Source organism: Podarcis gaigeae (genome assembly GCF_964106915.1).
Source record: "Podarcis gaigeae genome assembly, chromosome: 17".
Taxonomy (NCBI): domain Eukaryota; kingdom Metazoa; phylum Chordata; class Lepidosauria; order Squamata; family Lacertidae; genus Podarcis; species Podarcis gaigeae.
This window is the reverse complement of record NC_139694.1, coordinates 40,416,554-40,436,240: the sequence shown is the minus strand read 5'-3', so window position 1 is coordinate 40,436,240 and position 19,687 is coordinate 40,416,554. Positions and strand designations below refer to the sequence as shown.

General features: G+C 44.3%; 1 long non-coding RNA gene across 1 annotated transcript; it reads right to left on the bottom strand.

Moving 5' to 3' along the window:
• Window positions 1–12,024: 12,024 nt before the first annotated feature.
• LOC310835424 lies at window positions 12,025–14,322 on the bottom strand. The gene is made up of 2 exons (XR_014559663.1): window positions 13,801–14,322; window positions 12,025–13,208 (listed from the first exon to the last, which is right to left on the bottom strand). It is a non-coding gene; the product is annotated as an uncharacterized lncRNA (long non-coding RNA).
• Between the last annotated feature and the right edge of the window lie 5,365 nt (window positions 14,323–19,687).

Genomic DNA, 19,687 nt, shown 5'->3' with positions numbered 1-19,687 from the left:
GGCAGCACTGCGGCCAAGGCACTCCTCTCCTGCCCTGCCCTGAGAGGAGGAGGAGGAGAGGCAGCGGCAGCCGTGTTGCCACCCCACCTCTCTCCAGCACAGGGCTGCATGCATGGGAGTTGCCAGCTCCCTCAGGCCCAGCCGCAGCTGCGCTCCTGGGTCAGGCATGACCCGAGAGGCGGAGAGAAGGAGGAGAGTTGTGGCTGTGCTGCTGCCCCTCACCTCAACTGGGCCGTGCTGCGCAAGGATGCTGCCAAGGCAGCATTCTCACTGGGGTGTCCCACCCTCCTTGGCATGCGCGCCCCTGGTGCAAAAAGCTGTGGGTGCCAGGCCCCTTCACGGGGAATGGTGTGGTGGCTGGAGCACCCAGGCCCCCCCCCCTTGCACGCAGCGCCTAGGAACCGCTGGGTTAGTCTTTCAGGTGCCACAAGAGTCTTGGCTGTTTTAGCTTCCTTGGCTTTCTTGCGACTACCACCGGGGGGAGCCGTGGGGTTAAAAGAAAACTGCATGACTCTATTTGCTGTAATCTAGCCAAGTGTAATATTCAGTGCCTAGTGTGAAACCTGCCCCCCCCCCCGCCACCCCCGCCTTCTCCCTCTACCTTGCTTAGGGGCAGCTCTCCTACATAGACTGGAGAGAATTTTCCGTTGACTTGTGACAATTTTGTGTGAGGGGGTTTTCTTTAAACAAATTCTTTGGAAATGAGAAGCAGACCGCCAAGGGGGGGGGGGCCTGCCATGAGGCTGGGGGCACATGAGTTGCTGCCTCCGCCGGCTCCTCTGGGGCTGCCTCTTCATTGCTCACTGCCTTCAGTGGGATGGGGCTTCCCTCAGGCTGTGGGGGGAAGGAGGTGTGGCAGCTGGGGGTCGAAATGGGGGTGGACTGCAGAGGACGAGGAGGGGAAACTCCATTTTCTGTTTTGCTGCTAGTGGCAAAATAACTTGCGTTGACCTTGCAGACAGCATCTGTTTCATCCGTGTTTCACAACCTTTCTAAACCCATGCCTGCTTCTTTTAGCTATTCTAAAAATCCCACACCCTCTTTCCAACGTGTCTCTCCTAATTATTTGTTTAAATGTTCAAAAGATTGAACTATCCACAAGTCCCGGCTTAAGGCATGGAAAGGAAAATTAGGCCAACTCTCCCCATCCCCACTAACCCCCCTGGCCAATTACCCACGATTCCAAAACCTGGCAAGTCAAAGGCCTACACTGTCTAAAAGACTTCTACAAAACAACAAGCCCATACCAACACAAGAAATACAAGACAAAGTAGGGGACATCCAAATACCTTGGCTAACACATCATCAACTACACGCCTTCTGAAACAATCCAGTGGCAAAATCAGCAGCCACCTTCGAAAACCTTCTCCTGGCAGCAGAGGGGGACAGCAAAAGGATCATTCCATCTAGCAAGCCCAAATACCTCCCCTGCGAGAATGATCGCCTTAGCAGAAGGCTGAAGTCCGCTCAGTAATTTCCAAAAAACTGTCCAGGGCTGGTTGGACAAAGGAACGGCGTGAGACACCAGTTGGGGAAGCCCCAGGGGAAGAAAGCGCCGAGCCCAGGGACTGGAGTGGCCCGAGGGAGAGGACTGGGAGAGGAGGTGGCATCAAGGGGCAGGGGCCTGGCCTCGGGTGTCCCCAGGACTCTCGTTCTTTTGCCAGAGAAGAACGTGTTCGCAGCTTTTCCAACTCTACAATTCTATGATTGAACAGCTTATTATTGATTATTTAATGTCTACATTGCTGAATTTATTTAAAAATCTCTACGTGGTATACAAAAACTGAAGTGACAACAGGCACTTACCGTAGACAGAGTATTACAAAAATATGCTTCTTTTTAAAATGTCACATGAATACAAAGTTACTATTACAAAATTATTATAAATATATATTCTATGATTCCAACACCCCCAGCAATTTTTAAGTGACCCATTCTTACATACAAAATTTGAGACCTCAGGGAATTTCCATGGGATTTTCTCAGTTGACTAATTTCTCGGGAATTTTGTTGAAGTGAATGAAACACTCAGTTTCCCTTTCAGCAAAGAGCTGTCTTTCCCTCTCCAGCAAACAGAATTTCTCAACAAAGTGTTCCGAATCTCTTTGTGTCATATGTATCCCTTAAAAATTGCTCCCTGGATGTTTGTTTAAAGGGACAAAGAAATGACTTGTGGAAAATACTTAGCCAACCTGGGAAATTCTGTGGAAAGTTTGTGAGCCTTAAATAGTCTTTATCAAGGACATTGGCATCTACTTATATTCCGACAATTTCCCAGTGATAGTTGAAGATTGGCTCAAAACCAGGAAGAAATAATTGCTGCCCCCCCACCCCCCTTTTTGAATTTGCGAAGGCAGAGTTAAATATCAGTTCTGCATCAAACAAATATTTCCGGAACAGGAGACTGAGCTGGCTTATTTAGATACTGGATTTTCTCCCTACTAGAAAAAGCACAGTTCTCCTTTCCCCCACCCCCACCGGAAGCCTGCAAGACAACAGTCCATTCCTGCCTCATTTGCTAATGCTGTTCTGTGTTTATATTGAATTGCCCTTTGAAACTGAAATAACTATTTGATTTTTAAGAGAATTAGCTTGGATGTGGCAGAAGTCTCTTAGATTGCAACAAATATATCAGACCAGTGACTTAGGACACAATCCTGCACTTGAGATTCACCAGATATACTACCACAGTGACAGTTAGGCAGGAGGAACTTTTCAGATACACTGGTGCAAAACACCATTTTTTCATTTTCTGTTTGTGTGTGTTTTCCTCTCCCCTGCCAGATTGTCACAGATTGTACCATGCAGTTCCACCTTAGTGTTGTGTTTCCAGCTCTAGCGTGAGGTGAGCATAACCCTGCAAACAGATGCTCAAATTGGTAGCAGGAGCAACAGCATTTGTAGCCTTAGTAGTTTTCTTTCCTTAAAGGTAAAGGGACCCCTGATCATTAGGTCCAGTTGCAGATGACTCTGGGGTTGCGGCGCTCATCTCGCTTTATTGGCCAAGGGAGCCAGCATACAGCTTCCGGGTCATGTGGCCAGCATGACGAAGCCGCTTCTGGTGAACCAGAGCAGCGCATGGAAACGCTGTTTACCTTCCCACCAGAGCGGTACCTATTTATCTCCTTGCACTTTGATGTGCTTTCAAACTGCTAGGTTGGCAGGAGCAGGGACCGAGCAACGGGAGCTCACCCCATCGCGGGGATTTGAACCGCCGACCTTCTTTTTTCTTTTTTCTTTTTTCTTTATTTATTTATACAACAAGGAAAAAACACACAAAAAAACACAAATACCAAATTACACACAAATTACAAAAATAACCATAGACACATAATTTTCTTGGCAAACAATAAAACATCTATTGGTCTTAACACTAAAGACCCAACTTCCCGTCTGTTCCATATTTCAAATTCATATTGCTTATTGCCCATACACATTTTTTTCATAATTAAACTTATTCTCAATAAATCTAATTTCTTCTATCTACCTAGCAACTATTACTGAAGTTCCTTGAATGCTGCAACAGAATTTAAACTACTATATTTATTTTTCAGATATTCTTTGAAAACCTCCCATTTAGAAACAAATTCCTGTTTTGATTTATTCTTTATTTTTTCTGATAAACCATCTAATTCGGCATATTCTGTCAGCTTTTGGATCCAATCTTGTATAGAGGGGATTTCATTACTCTTCCATTTTGCTGCGATCAAAACTCTTGCTGCTGCCGTCGCATATAAAAAGATACCCTTCCTCTTTTGTGGAATATCCAAATCTGTTATTCCCAGGAGGTAGGCCTCTGGTTTTTTATTGAAAGAGATCTTTAGTATTTTTTGCAGTTCTGCATGTATACTCTCCCAGAATACCTGTATTTTCCTACATGTCCACCACATATGATAGAATGTTCCCGAGTCTCCGCATCTCCAACTTGACACATTTTTATACATTTTCGAAAGTTTCCATGGTGTTAGATACCATCGATGTTGCATTTTTTGAAAGTTCTCTCTAATCGTGTAACAGTTTGTGAATTTCCAATTGATCTTCCATAAATTTTCCCATTGGGCCATGGTTATTGTATGGCCAAAATCCTGGGACCACCTCACCATTGCCACTGTTACTTCCTCCTCCTTGACTGTCCAGTCAAGGAGGAGTCGGTAAGTTTTGGAAAGAGGTTTTCTTTTAGAATTTACAAGATCAGATTCGAATCGGGAAATATCTACTGAGAACCCCTTTTGTTTGTCAGATTTAAATTTTTCAAATAACTGATGGTATTGGAACCAGTCTGAAATGTGTTCTCTTATTTCCTCAATTTTTTAAAATTTTATTTGGTTATCTTCATTTTTTAGAAGTATTTTATATGTTGGCCAGCTTTCCTGAGTATTTTTCCATTTTACTGCTATGGCTTCTACTGGAGAAGTCCACCATGGGACTTTAGGCTCCATCAGGTCTTTATATTTTTCCCATACAGCAAAGAGTGACTTTCTTATTATATGGTTGGTAAAATTTTTATGAATTTTCACTTTTCCATATATTAGGTAGGCGTGCCGTCCCCAACGGTTGTGAAAACCTTCCAGGTCCAGGAGGTCCGGATCCTGCAAGGTGCACCAATCTTTTAGCCAGGTGAAACAGGCTGCCTCGTAATAAAGTTTTAGATCGGGTAGGGAAAAACCTCCTCTCTCTTTTATGTCTATTAAGATCAGGTGTTTAATCCTGGGTTTCTTCCCTTCCCACAGAAATTTGGAAATTTCTCTTTGCCATATCTTGAGACAACCTGCTTCACCCAGTATCGGAATCATTTGAAATAAAAAGATTAATTTTGGAAGCACATTCATGTTTATAATGGAAATCCTACCCAGAAATGTTAATTTTAGTTTACTCCAGGTTACCAAGTTTTTTCTAATCTCAAGTTTTGGTGTAATTATCCTGAAATAAGTTAATGTTCTTGGGGGTGATCCAAATACCCAAGTATTTCGCTTTTGAAGAGATTTTCAGGCCCAATATTTTTTCTAAGTCGTCCTTTTCTTCTGTAGTTACATTTTTAACAAGCATTTTTGTTTTTGTTATGTTCAGCTTAAAGCCTGCCACTTCTCCAAATTTTTAATCAGTTCCAGCACTCTTTTCAGACTTTCTTTAGGGTTTTCAGTCATAACAAGTAGATCGTCCGCGAAAGCTTTAATTTTATATGTTTTGTTTCCCAGAGTGATGCCTTTAACAAGCTGATCCCTTCTTATCTGATTGTTCAAGACTTCCATCACCAAGATAAATATCAGTGGAGACAGTGGTCAGCGTGGCCAGCATGACGAAGCCGCTTCTGGTGAACCAGAGCAGCGCATGGAAACGCTGTTTACCTTCCCAGCAGAGCGATACCTATTTATCTCCTTGCACTTTGACGTGCTTTCGAACTGCTAGGTTGGCAGGAGCAGGGACCGAGCAACGGGAGCTCACCCCGTCACGGGGATTTGAACCGCCGACCTTCTGATCGGCAAGCCCTTGGCTCTGTGGTTTAGACCACAGCGCCACCAGCGTCCCTTTCTTTCCTTAGAGGACGGCTAAACTGGCAGGACCACAATGCACCTCCCCTCTTCAAAAAGAACTGAGAGTTAAACCATTAAAAGACTAATGCAGTCACAAATGAACACAAATATGTATTACAATATACAAAGCCGTGGGGTTTGGCCAGATTTCCCTAGGGGGGCCCTCCATCACCACAATTCTGTGATTCGTTGCTCTTACAAAGAACATGACCCCAACTATCCAAATCCAGAAGGATCTTATGCTAAGCGCAAGCCCCCCGGGCCCAGCTAGTCCAGCACCCTCTTCTCACAGCGGCTGCCGATCAGATGCCCAGATGCAAGCAAGCAGTGGGGAAGGGAGGAGTGGGGCTGATGAGTTGCGGTGGGGTTAAGTGGGAAGGCTCCAAAGAAATTAAATTTTATAATATTTTACTGTATCTTGCTGCATTTGAAACCTTTTCATAAAAGCCTCTTCTACATCTAAGTATACCTACTGTTTAAGGTTAGGGTTTTGAACAGCAACACAGCACTCCCTGCCTGCGCCCGGGCACCTCGCCAGAGTGACCCCTGCCCATGTGCTCGCCAAAGAAGGAGGCAGACTCGGGCTGGCCGGAGCAAAGGACCGCTTCCCCCGTGTTTCCAAGCGAGACCCCCGCAGCATGCCAGTGCTGCTGCTGGGGTACCTGGGGGGCTGCCAAGGCAGGGCCAGTGTGCCCTGAAGCAGCGGGGAAGGCTGGGCTGGTGGGGTGGGCTCCCTCCGCTCCCGCCCGCCGCGTGCCTGCTCTTCCTGGGGCACACGCTAAGCCCCTGCAGGGTCCACAAACCCTTCCCCCTTGAAGCTGCCATTTGCATTTCAAGGAAGCCTTTGTTGGAACCAATGAGTGATGATTTTGTCAGGAGCATTGCGTCAGGGAGACAAAGAGGTAAACTCCACCCCCGCCACCAATTCCCAGTATCTCCCTAAAAAATCATGCAATTAATCTCACATCTAATTGGGCCCTGCTGATGAATCAGCGCCCACTTGTGTCATCAGGTACCCACTATGCACTCTGGCATCAGGGAAGGACCATCTGTCATACTAGGACCTTCCTGGAAAGACGTTTTATGGAGAGGTTTTTTCTTAAGGAGGCTAGTAAATTCTTAGAAACCCTGAAGCCTAATTCTCCCTCGCAAAGCACCTCCCCCAGCAAGAAATAAGATCCTGATCCAAACTAAAATGCTGTAATAGTTGACCACACAAAAGACTTTCTTTTGAAAATGGTAAAGCTGCTGTATCAGCCTGGAGTGAAAGAGCTTCCTCTGGAAAAATAATAATCTGTTTTTTAAAATGACCTCTCCCCTTCTCCCCAGCTGACCATGGAAAAGTGCTTAATTAATGACTGGGAGGAATACTCTGTTTCAGCTGTTAGAGCAAGAACAGCAGTTCAAAGTGGAATGAGCTTCTCCAGGACTAAAGGCTAGCCCCCCCCCCCCCCGATTCCTCTTTGTTCCTACTGTTATAAGAAAAACTGATCCTTTTCCCTTATGGGGTATCTAAGAGCCCACATAGAGTCCTTAAGTGGGTGCCTTATCAGAAGGAGAAAATAACAGAGGCCAACCAGAGAATAGGGAGAAGCTAGTAAGCCTGATCTTTATTAACTGTTGCAACAGGGTCCCCACTCCCCACACACAGGAGGGAGGAGGAACCCAGAACAATAGTGTGCAAGCCCTTATATAGACTTTTGACATTGCCTACCCTGGAAGACATTCCCAGAAGCGAGTGGCAGCTTCAGGGCTCCTCTGAGCAAGTGCCCGCCTAGGGGGCAAGTGTGTGCATGCCCAGGAAGTGCTTGCACACAAAGCCAGGGAAACAGGTGTGCTGGCAGACCCTGGGCCAAAGGTCCCTCGAGCCTGGATCCAGACGTCAGAGCTCCGACTCTCTTGTGCTGCCTGAGCAGTCAAGCTTTTCTGCTGTGGATAGAGTACACATACATATGAAGTCAGAAGCGGATTTAGGGGAGCATGACTGGTTCGCTCACACTGGGCATGGAGCCTTGAAGGTGCTGCGGGAGATTCCACAACTAGTATTTCAAATGGAGCACCAGAGGCAGGTGGGACGTCAAATTTTGGCATCACAAGGACACCACTGGAATTTGAGATGCTAAGGTCCACCACTACGTAATGAAATTTTATCCTGAGTACATGTAGGGGTTTTCTGTGGGAGTGGGGAGATTGTGAGGTCAGAAGGAAAGGAAATGTAGAAAAATAGAGACAATGGTAATTTCCTAAGTACCATTGGTAATTCGCGAAACAGTTCTTGATAATATAGACATCCTGGTATTGGTTAAGTCAATTAATATGTATAATCTGTTAAAAATTCTTGTCCTACACAGAATCATTGTGGGTAGTGATACTAAGCCCCAAGAAAACTTGGGTACTAAGGACTAAATTCCCCCTGATCAAAATGCCCCGGGAGTTTTGTATATTAACACAGTGAGCAGGTACTGAGAAAACATGGCGTCCGCCAATGACAATGACACTTCTCACTCATAGGCCTTGGATGTCTTGGGAGGTTGGAATGCTCCCCCAATGACTTTTGAATATTCGCTATGTCCAGGGCGGGATGTAAAGCAAATCACAAAACGGCGCCTCCAGCAACAGGAAAGAAGGGGGTGGGGAGTACATTAGGGACAAGAGGGGAATAAAGATCTTTATCAGGAACAAGGGGGGTGGGAGACCAGCAGCACCTCCTAATCACGGAAAGGCCACAGCAGGGGGCAGGGCTGTCCAGGAGGCAGCAGATCCAGCCTCTCAGCTCACACCACAGCAGGCGTTGCCACCATGGTGGTAGCAGCAGCAGGCGATGCATTCCTTGAAGGCCGGATCTGCTGCCCCTGCGGATCCTGCCACCCAAGATGGTCACTTCACCTTGTCCCCCCCCCTCTCTCTTTTTAATTAATTTTTATTAAGTACAAATTAGAAAACATACATATTTACAACAAAAGAAAATACAAAGGAAAAAGAAAATACATATAACCAAGGAAAAAAATTAGAGAATACTTTGCCTCTTTTAATATTTACAGTTATTTATACCTCTATAAAATGCTATTCACAATAAAGGAGTGAAATGAAAGATAAGATATCAGAGAAAAAAAGAACAAAGAAAAAATAAAGAAGTAAAAGAAAAGGATCATAGGTGAAAATTTTTAAAAGTAGATAAGTATTCACTATACATAGCCGTTTCCCATCTATATTTATATTCAATTGTCTTCACCTTGTCTCATGTGTTGGCTGGTCCTGGCCATTTCTGATGTCAGATTTGTGTCCATTCATTCTTCTGCATGGAGACTTGTCTCTGTCCTCAGAAGGGCATTGCTAGCAGATAATGGCATATATCACCTGATCAAATGTCAATGCACCCATGAGACCTGCCTTTTTTCAGTCTTTGAAAGTTGATCTGGCTATGGGATGGGGTGCAATTGGATGACTGCTCTTGCTGCACACTCCGTTCTAACCTGTTCTGAATTTGCCACATGCTCAGAGCTGCTGGTGTGTTGTGTGAACTAGCTGTTTAACAGAAGCACACGCAGGATAATTTCTGCATAGATTGTGGGCATGTCCTGTGGGTCACTTGGCCTTTCCCCTTACTTTGCTGCCTTCAATAACAATCTGACAATCTGCTTCCTGAGATAGTCACTTAATAATGTCTCATTATTATTATTTTAAATAGAACATTTATTTCCTTCCCATACGCTGTGGAAGCTTGAAGCTGTGCTGGTGTGCAAAGAGGCATGGAGGTCTTATTGTAATGCCTCTGAAACATATTTAATTAAAGTTGTTTGCAGGGCCAGGGTGCAGGTGGGGAAAACAAAAAAGGAAAGAAGGGTCCTCTGAGCTGATAACATGATTCTAAATTGGATTGTAACATGTGAGTCCAAAAGCTCAAGGGCAGCTGCAGTCCTAAGAGACAGAGGAAGAGAGGCTGGCCATTGGAAGAGCCTGGAGCAGTGGCTGCCATGGACCAAATGAGGAGGACATCATGGGGACAGAGCAAATCATAATCATAACCACAACCTTAATGACATAAACAGCTCCAAATCCACATGAAACTCTCGATTGGAAGAAATTTAAGGACTATCTGCAAAAACATTGCAAACTATTTGAATGTTAAAGTGATGCAGGATATAAAGTTAGTGTGGCATTAGTGACATAGTTGAAAGGAATATGTAAAGATGTTTTCTGAGTAAGAACTAAAGAAATATAGTAAAATTAATCAATGTTAAAATGATGGGGACTGGAAGATAAGTGGTTAGTAGCGGTAATGGTTAATTTAAAAGAAAATAAGCAATATTAAAATTAGTTAAAATAGAGGAAGGATTTGCTGAAAATAAATTAGAAATTGGAATACAGAAAGGGGAGGTGTGAGGAAGTCGGGAAAGTAAGCAACAAGAAATTAAGATTTGAATTTGTATATTTTTCTTTTTTATGTCTTATGTTGTTTTTTGTTTGTAATTGTGTTGTTTTGTTTTGTTTTGTCATGATAAAATTTGTTGAAACCTTAATAAAAATTCTTTTTTAAAAAAACACAAATCCACATGAAACTCTCCTGTGTATAAGCCCTGAAAGTAGCCGGCAAATGAAGAAGACGTTAGAGCTTTTTCAGCTGCCTGGTAAGAAAAAGCCAGTGTGTGTGTGTGAATTCCAAAGATATGGAAGATGCTTATTAATGAAACTAAGCTGCCTGCAAGACCAACACTGACTCTGTGACAGCTTCCTCCTTTTCAACTTGCATATTTGCAAATAAACAGAAATTACCCCCAAAAAACCACCCCCACCAAGCAAGACCCAAAACCCATAAAGACTGCCGTACTTTTTAATTATAAGGAAACAAATCCTGTAAAAGGCTGCTCCTGAAATCTCTAACATTTGGAGAAGTGGTTACCATAGAAATGTGTGACAGCACAAGGGCTGAGAGTCAGGAGGGGTTTTCCAGCCACTTTCCTGGTTTGTCTCCTTACAGAGAAAAAATGAACTCTTCTCCCATGCTGCAGCGCGAAGGTGTGTAGCAGCTCAAGGTCCGCTACTCAGCATTCCCCCCCCCCCCCCAAGTCTGGAAAAACTACACACACACCCCACTCTGCCAGTTGCTAGGAAGGGGAGAGAATTTTGATTCACGTGTCTGTCAAATTTGCACTTTTCAAAACAATTATGAAATGAAGCACAGCTTCTTCCTTTGAATTTTGCTATGCCATCCGAAAAATTTCACAAAAATATACCTATTAGGGGAAAGTGTGCATAAAAATGAACATATTTGTGAAAAGAATGCACAAAATGCATTATGCTAGGGGAAATTGCTGGCAAATGTGTACATTAGTGAAAACTACATATAGCAGATGTTTATTAGGATAACTTTGCACTAAAATGTTGTGAGTTAAAAACCCCCACCAATTGCTGTAAAACGTAGAGAGCTGAACTTAAGATGAGAAAAATGAGAATGTGAAAGAACTGGAGTTGAGCTCCTTCCATCCCTGCTGGCAACCCTCTTTCCTTATTACCTGTCCCCAGCAGATGCCTCGGGACTTCACTTCCATCCGACAAATCCATATTCTCAGTTAAAAGCGGAAATGTAACCTTCTTTACAAGGTAACTTCCTGCTGCCTCAAAACTCCCTTCAGCTGCCTACTTCCTCCTTGCGCAGAGAGTGAGAAAACACAGTGTCCACCCCCTGGATTTCCCCTGCGCTGCTCAAGAGAAAACATGATCTCTTCTGTACAAAGAAGGAAGCGCCTGGGCGAAGAGAAGGGCAGGAGGTGGGGCAGGAGACACAGGCCTCTCTGGAGCAGGCCCAGCATGGGGAGAGGAGGTCTCCTGGGCTCCATTCCGCAGATTCCTAAGCTGCAAAGCATCTGCACAAGAAAGAGGCCCTCAGCAGTGCTGCAAACACGTGGCCTGGATGGAGCCCAGCTGCCAGAAGGCTCCTGGGGAGAGCTGAGGCAATGATGGAAGCACCGTCTAGGCAGGCCGGCCAAGCCGAGCTCTGAGCTTGTTTCAGGCAAGAGATTAGTCGCTGAATGGGATGAATAGCATCACAGGCGGAAGCAATCTACAGACACCTCGAGTAACAAACTCTGCTCACCCAGAAGTAGTACCTTGAGTTGAGAACTTTGCCCCAGGATGAGAATGGAAATTATATGGTGGCGGCGCAGCAGCAGCAGCAGGAGGCCCCATTAGCGAAAGCGTGCCTCAGGTTAAGAACGGTTTCAGGTTAAGAACAGACCTCTGGAACGAATTAAGTTTGTAACCACTGTACGTATGGGCTTTTGATTTCACAGAAAGCAGTTGTAATGTAGCCAAGCAACTGAGCTACAATTTGCAACAAATAGCGGGGGGGGGGGGGGGAGTTTCAGTAGAGAAATGGTGCAGCAGCCAAAGGAAAGGTATTAAAATTCTTCCCCTCAATGAATGCTGTATCCTCAGTCTGGATCGGGGCAGCCTCCTGCCTCACAGCTGCTGTTGTTGTTTGTTTTTTTTAAAAAAAATGGAGAACAAAAAGCAAAAGATTTAAAGATATCCACAGAAGTGACCACAGGAGGAATGACCACTGGGAGTGGTGCAGAGAGAATAAACGCCATGTTGCACCAGTAGCAGCAAAACCGGATGTCTGCTCCTGTTCAGTAAGCGTTTAGGGCTCATGTGTTTAGGGCTCTTCTCCCACTGCCCCCCCCCCCCGGAAAACTGCTTTTTAGCACTCAGTCAGATCAAATGGCAATTCAGGTTTCATCTGGATTGACAGCTGCTCCCATTTAGCACTGACTAGCAGGCTTTCCCTGGGAAAGGAATGGGGCAAGGGGAAAACTTCTCACCTCATGTTCTCCAGGCATGGTTCAAGCGGAACTGTGGATTAGCTCTTATCTTAATTCATTTGAGCACAGTTTGCAGGGCAGTTAGATGGACACCAGATGTCAATCCACCATTTAATAAAAACAAAAACAGTAACAACAGAAACTATAATTTATATAGCACCATCTAAGAAGAGAGATGGCATATTCCTACACTGAGGGGCTTACTGTCTGGAACAGACAGGGAAACAGCAAGGAAAGTGTGTGTGTTGGGGTGAGAAATGGAGGCATGGAGAGGACAAGGAAGAATATGGGGTTGTTTCAACCACAAAACTTTGGCGATAGTATACAATTGCAGAGAAGGATCGAAGTTCTAAGGCTTCCCAGAAAACTTGGTTTTTGATAAGGGACTTAAAGCAAGTGAGGGAAGAGGAGACCTTTGGAAGGCTGTGGGAGATAGAACGGGATGAGTGAAGGATGGAAAATAAGTTTACGAAGATAAGGGGCTAAGTTTGTTCCCCTTTCTGTGAGATTCCTGCTCCCATCTTCTTTTGTTTAGATTGGATTGCCACAGCATCTTTAAAGGCTTATTCACTGCTATTGCTCTTAAGAAATAGCTGGGTTGTGGACGCATAATACATTTAAACCACACACCCCAATTCCTGGGAATTTTAGTTTACCCTATCACAGGGCTACAGCTCACAGCACCATTAACAAACTACAGTTCCTGGTGGGTGTGCTTTAAATGTATGTTGGTCTCAGGCTTTAGCAGATTATGGGCCTTTCCAGTATATGCAATTCCACTTTCAATACTATTTGTGCAGCCTGCAAAACTTTGGGGGTAGTCTTATTGCTTTGCTTCCAATCAGTGTGTTCCCCCCTTAACTTCCTGCTGAAATGCAATTCTGGGCTGCATCAATAGTATAGCATCTAGATCAAGGGAAGTAATAGTGCCACTGTATTCAGCTCTGGTCAGACCTCACCTGGAGTACTGTGTCCAGTTCTGGGCACCACAGTTCAAGAAGGACACTGACAAACTGGAACGTGTCCAGAGGAGGGCAACCAAAATGGTCAAAGGCCTGGAAACGATGCCTTCTGAGGAACGGCTAAGGGAGCTGGGCATGTTTAGCCTGGAGAAGAGGAGGTTAAGGGGTGATATGATAGCCATGTTCAAATATATAAAAGGATGTCACATAGAGGAGGGAGAAAGGTTGTTTTCTGCTGCTCCAGAGAAGCGGACACGGAGCAATGGATCCAAACTACAAGAAAGAAGATTCCACCTAAACATTATGAAGAACTTCCTGACAGTAAGAGCTGTTTGACAGTGGAATTTGCTGCCAAGGAGTGTGGTGGAGTCTCCTTCTTTGGAGGTCTTTAAGCAGAGGCTTGACAACCATATGTCAGGAGTGCTCTGATGGTGTTTCCTGCTTGGCAGGGGGTTGGACTCGATGGCCCTTGTGGTCTCTTCCAACTCTATGATTCTATGAAATCCTGTAGCCTTTTATACCACAAATGTTCAGAGGTGGCTGCTTTTTTTGTCGTGCGCTATACCTCAAGAGTGCCCAGATGGCAGCAATACAGTAGCACTGGGGGAGCATCTCAGAACTAACAGTGCAGAATGAAACTCCCACTAATGCACCATTCTTGCATCAGTGGCATGGAGCAGGATACCACATGCGAAATAAAATAACCCACTGGACTGGAGGGGCCCTGCCATATACATATGAGGTCAGAAAAGACCCCCTAGGCTCAGAATACCCAGTGGTGAGGTATCTGCATGTGCTCAAGGGCACTCTCTCCCATAGACGCTAGTAGTGAATTATTTCCAAAGAAAAATGTGTCCAGATGTGCTTAAGGCTCTGTGGGAGTCCCTGCCTTAGGTCTAGAAGACCTCCCCTTAATTTCATGTTTGTGGGTAACTGAGTAATGGAGGTGAAGGCACTCTGCAGTTGCTCAGAGGCACCTTCCCTCAATGAACTTTGCTTCAGCTGCTTGCGCTCGCTCTCTCTCTCTCTCTCTCTCTCTCTCTCCACACACTGTGGCTGGAACCGTGTGAGAGTTGATCACACAGGAACAGGAAGGAGAAGTGGTGCGTAGATGGCCCTCTCTTTGCAGCCAGCCAGGCGGAGGTAGGAGGGGAAAAGCCTGGGCTGCAGGACTCTCTTGAGCGCCCACATGATGTTTGGCTTCCTGCAAGGAGGAGGTGGCGGGCGCCTGCCTGCTCTGCTGGGTTCCCGCGTGTGGAGCAGCTGACAAAGAAGAAATCTTGCATCAGGCCTGTAGGGGCTGGAAAGCTGGGCATTGTTTTTTTCTTTTTCTTTTTTTGTAACCTAGTTTTTATTCATTTTCATCTATTTAAACTATTTAACACGGTGGCATATGACATGCAACAATTACATGAAATACAAAATAAAAATAAAAATAAAACAACAATAAACACATTTCACAATATATTAAAGTTTTGCCAAATGTATATACCAAATTTATTAGTTTTTATAGATGTGAAATGATGTGTAAGCGAAAGGTATTTTGTATCAATAACAATAATAATTGATAGGGATTTGTGGGAAGGGGAGAGGGGGAAGGCCTGTGTGATTTGACTGGCCAACAGCAGAGGGAGGCTCCCCTGAGGCAAGTACAGTTCCTTCTTGGTCATCTGGACTTTGCCTGCTGAGTCATCGCAGCCCCTGGCAGGGCCTTTTGTGCTCGACCAGCATGGAAGATGTCAAAGCTGATCTAGCAGTGAGTATTGTCAAAGTTCCTCAAGGACTACAATGGCATCTCCCTGGAGTCCTGTGTCCAGTTCTGAGTGCCACCATTCAAGGAGGATCTTGACAAGCTGGAGCATGTGCAGAGGGTGGCCAAGGTGAACAGGGGTCTGGAAACCAAGCTTTATGAGGAACGTTTGAACTAGCTGGGAAGGAAGAGACGCTGAACAAACTTGATTTTCCTGTTCCAGTAATTTTTAATATCAGCCTCAAACTCAGAAAGGGAGCCCCTGAAAGCTCCCTTATTGTTTTATCTCCATATCAGCAACCAGCTCCCCTTGCTAAATTTATGCAGAAGCAGAATCAAATGCCCCTAAAGGAATTGAAAGCATTTGCAGATGACCTGGTATTAACACTACAGGAGCCAGTCTCTAGTACTAAAAGAGTGTTAGAATTAATTTCTGACTTTGGTCGGGTGGCGGGATTTAAGCTGAACAAGCAAAAAACTAAGGTTCTAGCAAAAAATTTGACAACTACAGAAACAGATGAGTTCCTGAAAGAAACAGAACTAAATGTGGTTAAAAAAGTAAAATACCTAGGGGTGTATCTGACCTCCAAAAATTTGAATTTGTTTAAGGATAACTACGAGAAATGATGGTCAGAAATCAAAAGAGATTTGGAAACATGGTCAAGATTGAAACTTTCCTTGTTGGGCCGAATAGCAGCTATAAAGATGAATGTACTGCCGAAAATGTTATTTTTGTTTCAGGCCCTACAGATCGTGGACAAGGTGGAATGTTTTGGAAAGTGGCAGAAGGATATTTCCAAGTTTGTTTGGCAGGGCAAAAAGCCCCGAATAAAGTTTAAAATATTAACTGACGCGAAAGAAAGAGGGGGATTTGCCCTGCCAGACTTGAGGTTATATTATGAATCTGCAGCCTTTTGCTGGTTGAAAGACTGGATTTTACTGGAAAACACTGATGTCCTAGATCTGGAAGGGTTTGACAATGCTTTTGGGTGGCATGCGTATTTGTAGTATGACAAGGTTAAAGTGCACAAACTGTTTAAAAACCACATTGTCAGAAGAGCAATTTTGATGGTCTGGACAAAATATAAAGACTTATTGGAGAGTAAGACTCCGAGGTGGCTCTCACCGGTGGAGGCCAAGGCACGTAAGAGACTTAACATGGAGGCCAATTGGCCTAAATATGGGGAAATAATTGAAAAAATTGGAGACAATTGGAGGTTGCAGAGCTTGGAAAAGCTAAAAAACAAGGTGCGAGATTGGTTGCACTATGCACAAATTCAAGAGGTTTTTAAAGTGGACAAGAAGGTTGGATTCCAGGTGGAAAAATCGAAACTAGAGACAGAACTGTTAGAGCCAAAAAATAAACTACTTTCGAGAATGTATAATTTGCTGCTTAAATGGAATACTCAGGATGAGACAGTCAAATCCGCCATGATAAAGTGGGTGCAGGATTTGGGGCATAACATTATGTTTGAAGACTGGGAAAGGTTATGGAACACCGGAATGAAATTTACGGCATGTACTGCCTTGAAGGAAAACATTATGAAAATGATATACCGGTGGTACATGACCCCAGTCAAGCTTGCCAAAATATATCACCTGTCTGATAATAAATGTTGGAAATGTAAAGAGGCGGAAGGGACATTCTTTCACCTCTGGTGGACCTGCCCGAAAGTGAAGGCCTTTTGGGAAATGATTCATAATGAACTAAAAAAGGTACTTAGATTTACCTTACCTAAGAAACCGGAGGCCTTCCTCCTGGGCATGGTGGACCAGAGAGTGCTTAAGAAAGATAGAAGTTTTTTTATGTACGCCACTACAGCAGCAAGGATCCTGATCGCAAAGCATTGGAAGACACAAGATCTACCCACACTGGAGGAATGGCACACGCAGTTGATGGACTATATGGAACTGGCCAAAATGACTGGCAGAATCCGAGACTTGGGAGAAGAAACAATTGAGGAGGACTGGAAAAAATTTAAGGACTATTTGAAAAAACATTATAAGCTGTATGAATGTTAAAAAATGCACCTTTTAGGAAAATCTAGCTTCAGCAATGTTAAACTAAAGAAATGGAAATTAAGGTACAAGATGTCAGAGATAGAATAATGAAACAACTTTATTGTGTTTAAATGAAAATGTACATGATTTGGGTTATAACACATTTGAAATTGGGTAACATGATAAAATGAAGGATACAACAAGTATTGAAACAAGTTAACAAATTGCTGATGTTCTGTATTACAGAGAATGCAGGGTTGGGAGGATGCGGGGAAGTCCAGTAGATTTGGAAAAAAGAACATGAAAATTTGTAACCTTTCTATTTTATTCTTATAATCTGTTCTCTATTCTTTTTTCTGCACTTTATAAACTTAATAAAAAATATTATAAAAAAAAAGAATGATGGGGGTGGAGATGCTCTTTCAGGTATACTGGGTCAAGGCCGTTTAGGGCTTTAAAGGTAGAGTTTGCTGATTGTGTGCATTTATATATATATCTGTTTACTCTAGTATGTATACAGTGTTTGGGAGGCTGAGGAGATGTGCATAAGGATTAATGATGCATGAGTATTTTTCTAGTAAATCAAACAATTGGAATCCTGTGAATTAAACTGTAACAATCATAAATGGTAAAATAATAATAATAATAAAAAAATCAAATGCCCCTAAAGGAACTATGTCCGCTGCCTGACCCAGAGAGTAAATGTTGCTGAATATATTTGAATAGCAGCTGTTCTATAATCAAGAAGAACTGTGAGATTATTAAACTTCCATATTTATTTATTTTTAAACTCTTTTGGTCAGTTGAATAAAACACACACATTATAAAATACATGCAATGTGTAACTCAGACATAGATTCAGAGTATGAGAGAAGTGCCTCTACTGTCATCTGTGAAGTTTTTTTGCAGTTGTTGGGGGGGGCGGATTCTAGCATGCCCCATGGTAAAGTCCAGACACAGGCTGCCTACACACAGTGAGACCACGAACACGCCCAAATTAATACTATACAGTACAAGGAAAAAGTAAAGGACCCCTAGACGGTTAGGTTCAGTCAAAGGTGACTCTGGGGTTGCGGCGCTCATCTTGCTTCCAGGCCGAGGGAGCTGGCGTTTGCCCACAGACAGTTTTCTGGGTTATGTGGCCAGCAGAACTAAACTGCTTCTGGTGCAACGGGACACCATGACGGAAGCCAGAGCGCATGGAAACGCCATTTACCTTCCAACTGCAACGGTACCTATTTATCTACTTGCTCTGGCGTGCTTTTGAACTGCGAAGTTGGCAGGAGCAGGGACAGAGCAACGAGAGCTCACCCCGTCGCGGGGATTTGAACCACCAATCTTCCGATTGACAAGCCCAAGAGGCTCAGTGGTTTAGACCACAGTGCCACCTGCATCCCTAATACTATACAGTATTATTACTCTGTTCCCTTGATCATCAGGAGATGAGGGGGGTTACCCTTTTCTCCCTTGAAAAGTGGTGTTATAAGGGAAGCCCAACCCTTTAAATTAAGAAATGGTCGTGTTTTGATTATTTTGAGTGTTGAAGGGAAGATTGCAGGCCAACTAAGATAGAGGCGTTAACATGACAAAAGGTGTTGGTGTCCCATCTAAGAGGAATCTTGGGTCTGGGCACACAGAAGTGGCCAAGGTGATGGGGTGTGAGGTGACAGGAAAAGAGTGTGTTAAGGTGTGCAGGGAAGAAGAAGAAGAAGAAGAAGAAGAAGAAGAAGAAGAAGAAGAAGAAGAAGAAGAAGAGATCCATATTTTGGCTGGTGGAAGGGAGGCCAGGAGAGATGCCTTGGGCTCCAGTGCTGCATTGCTGTGGGGAGAAAGCCCCTCTTGAGATGACCATGTTGTAAGATCCATTTAAACAGGCGTAAATATGTGAATAAACCATATTCCTTTTAGCTATGATAGCCTCTGCCGCCTCTTGATTCTCAAAGGAGCACAGTCCCTGGGTGAGTGCCTGGAACCCCCTGGCAGAGAGGGGGGATGGCTCCCAACTTTTGTAACCGTACATAAAGCTGAAAAAGAAGGTTGGCTGTCCTACTTCCTTTTTCACCTCTCTGTGCTTTTCAAGATTCAGATGGTGATGATGATTTCGTTGCTGAGCTCATGGAAACGACTCAGAGCAACTTACTGGTTCTGAAATGACTGCAGCTTTCTCTTCTATCTTGGGGGAGGGAGGCTAATTAAGAGGAAGGGATAGAGAGAAGTGACCAGAGGGGGTGGCGCTTATGGCCCTCGCTCAAAATGCCAAATGAGCCCATGGACCTAAAAACGTTGATGACCTCTGCTCTGGAGTGAATATATATTTGAGCTGTTTCTAGCAGAAGCCAGCTGTGTAAAATTCTGGCTGAGTGTCCCTTCTGCCAGCCCTGAAGCCACTGCCCTTCCTCCCTCAGCCAGGACCAACCCAAGACATTTTGGTTCACCTCATTTTGGCACCCCCTCCCAGGCCAGGGAAGAAATGGGGAGTCAGGAACAAGGGGAGGGAATCAAATCCATCTCACCCAATGGTTGAAGGGGGATTTGAAGGCATCACCAGGGGCTTGGGGGAGGGGGAAGAGGCCCACTCGGATGAGTGCCAGAGGCGTCCTCTTCTAAAGTACATCGAGCAGG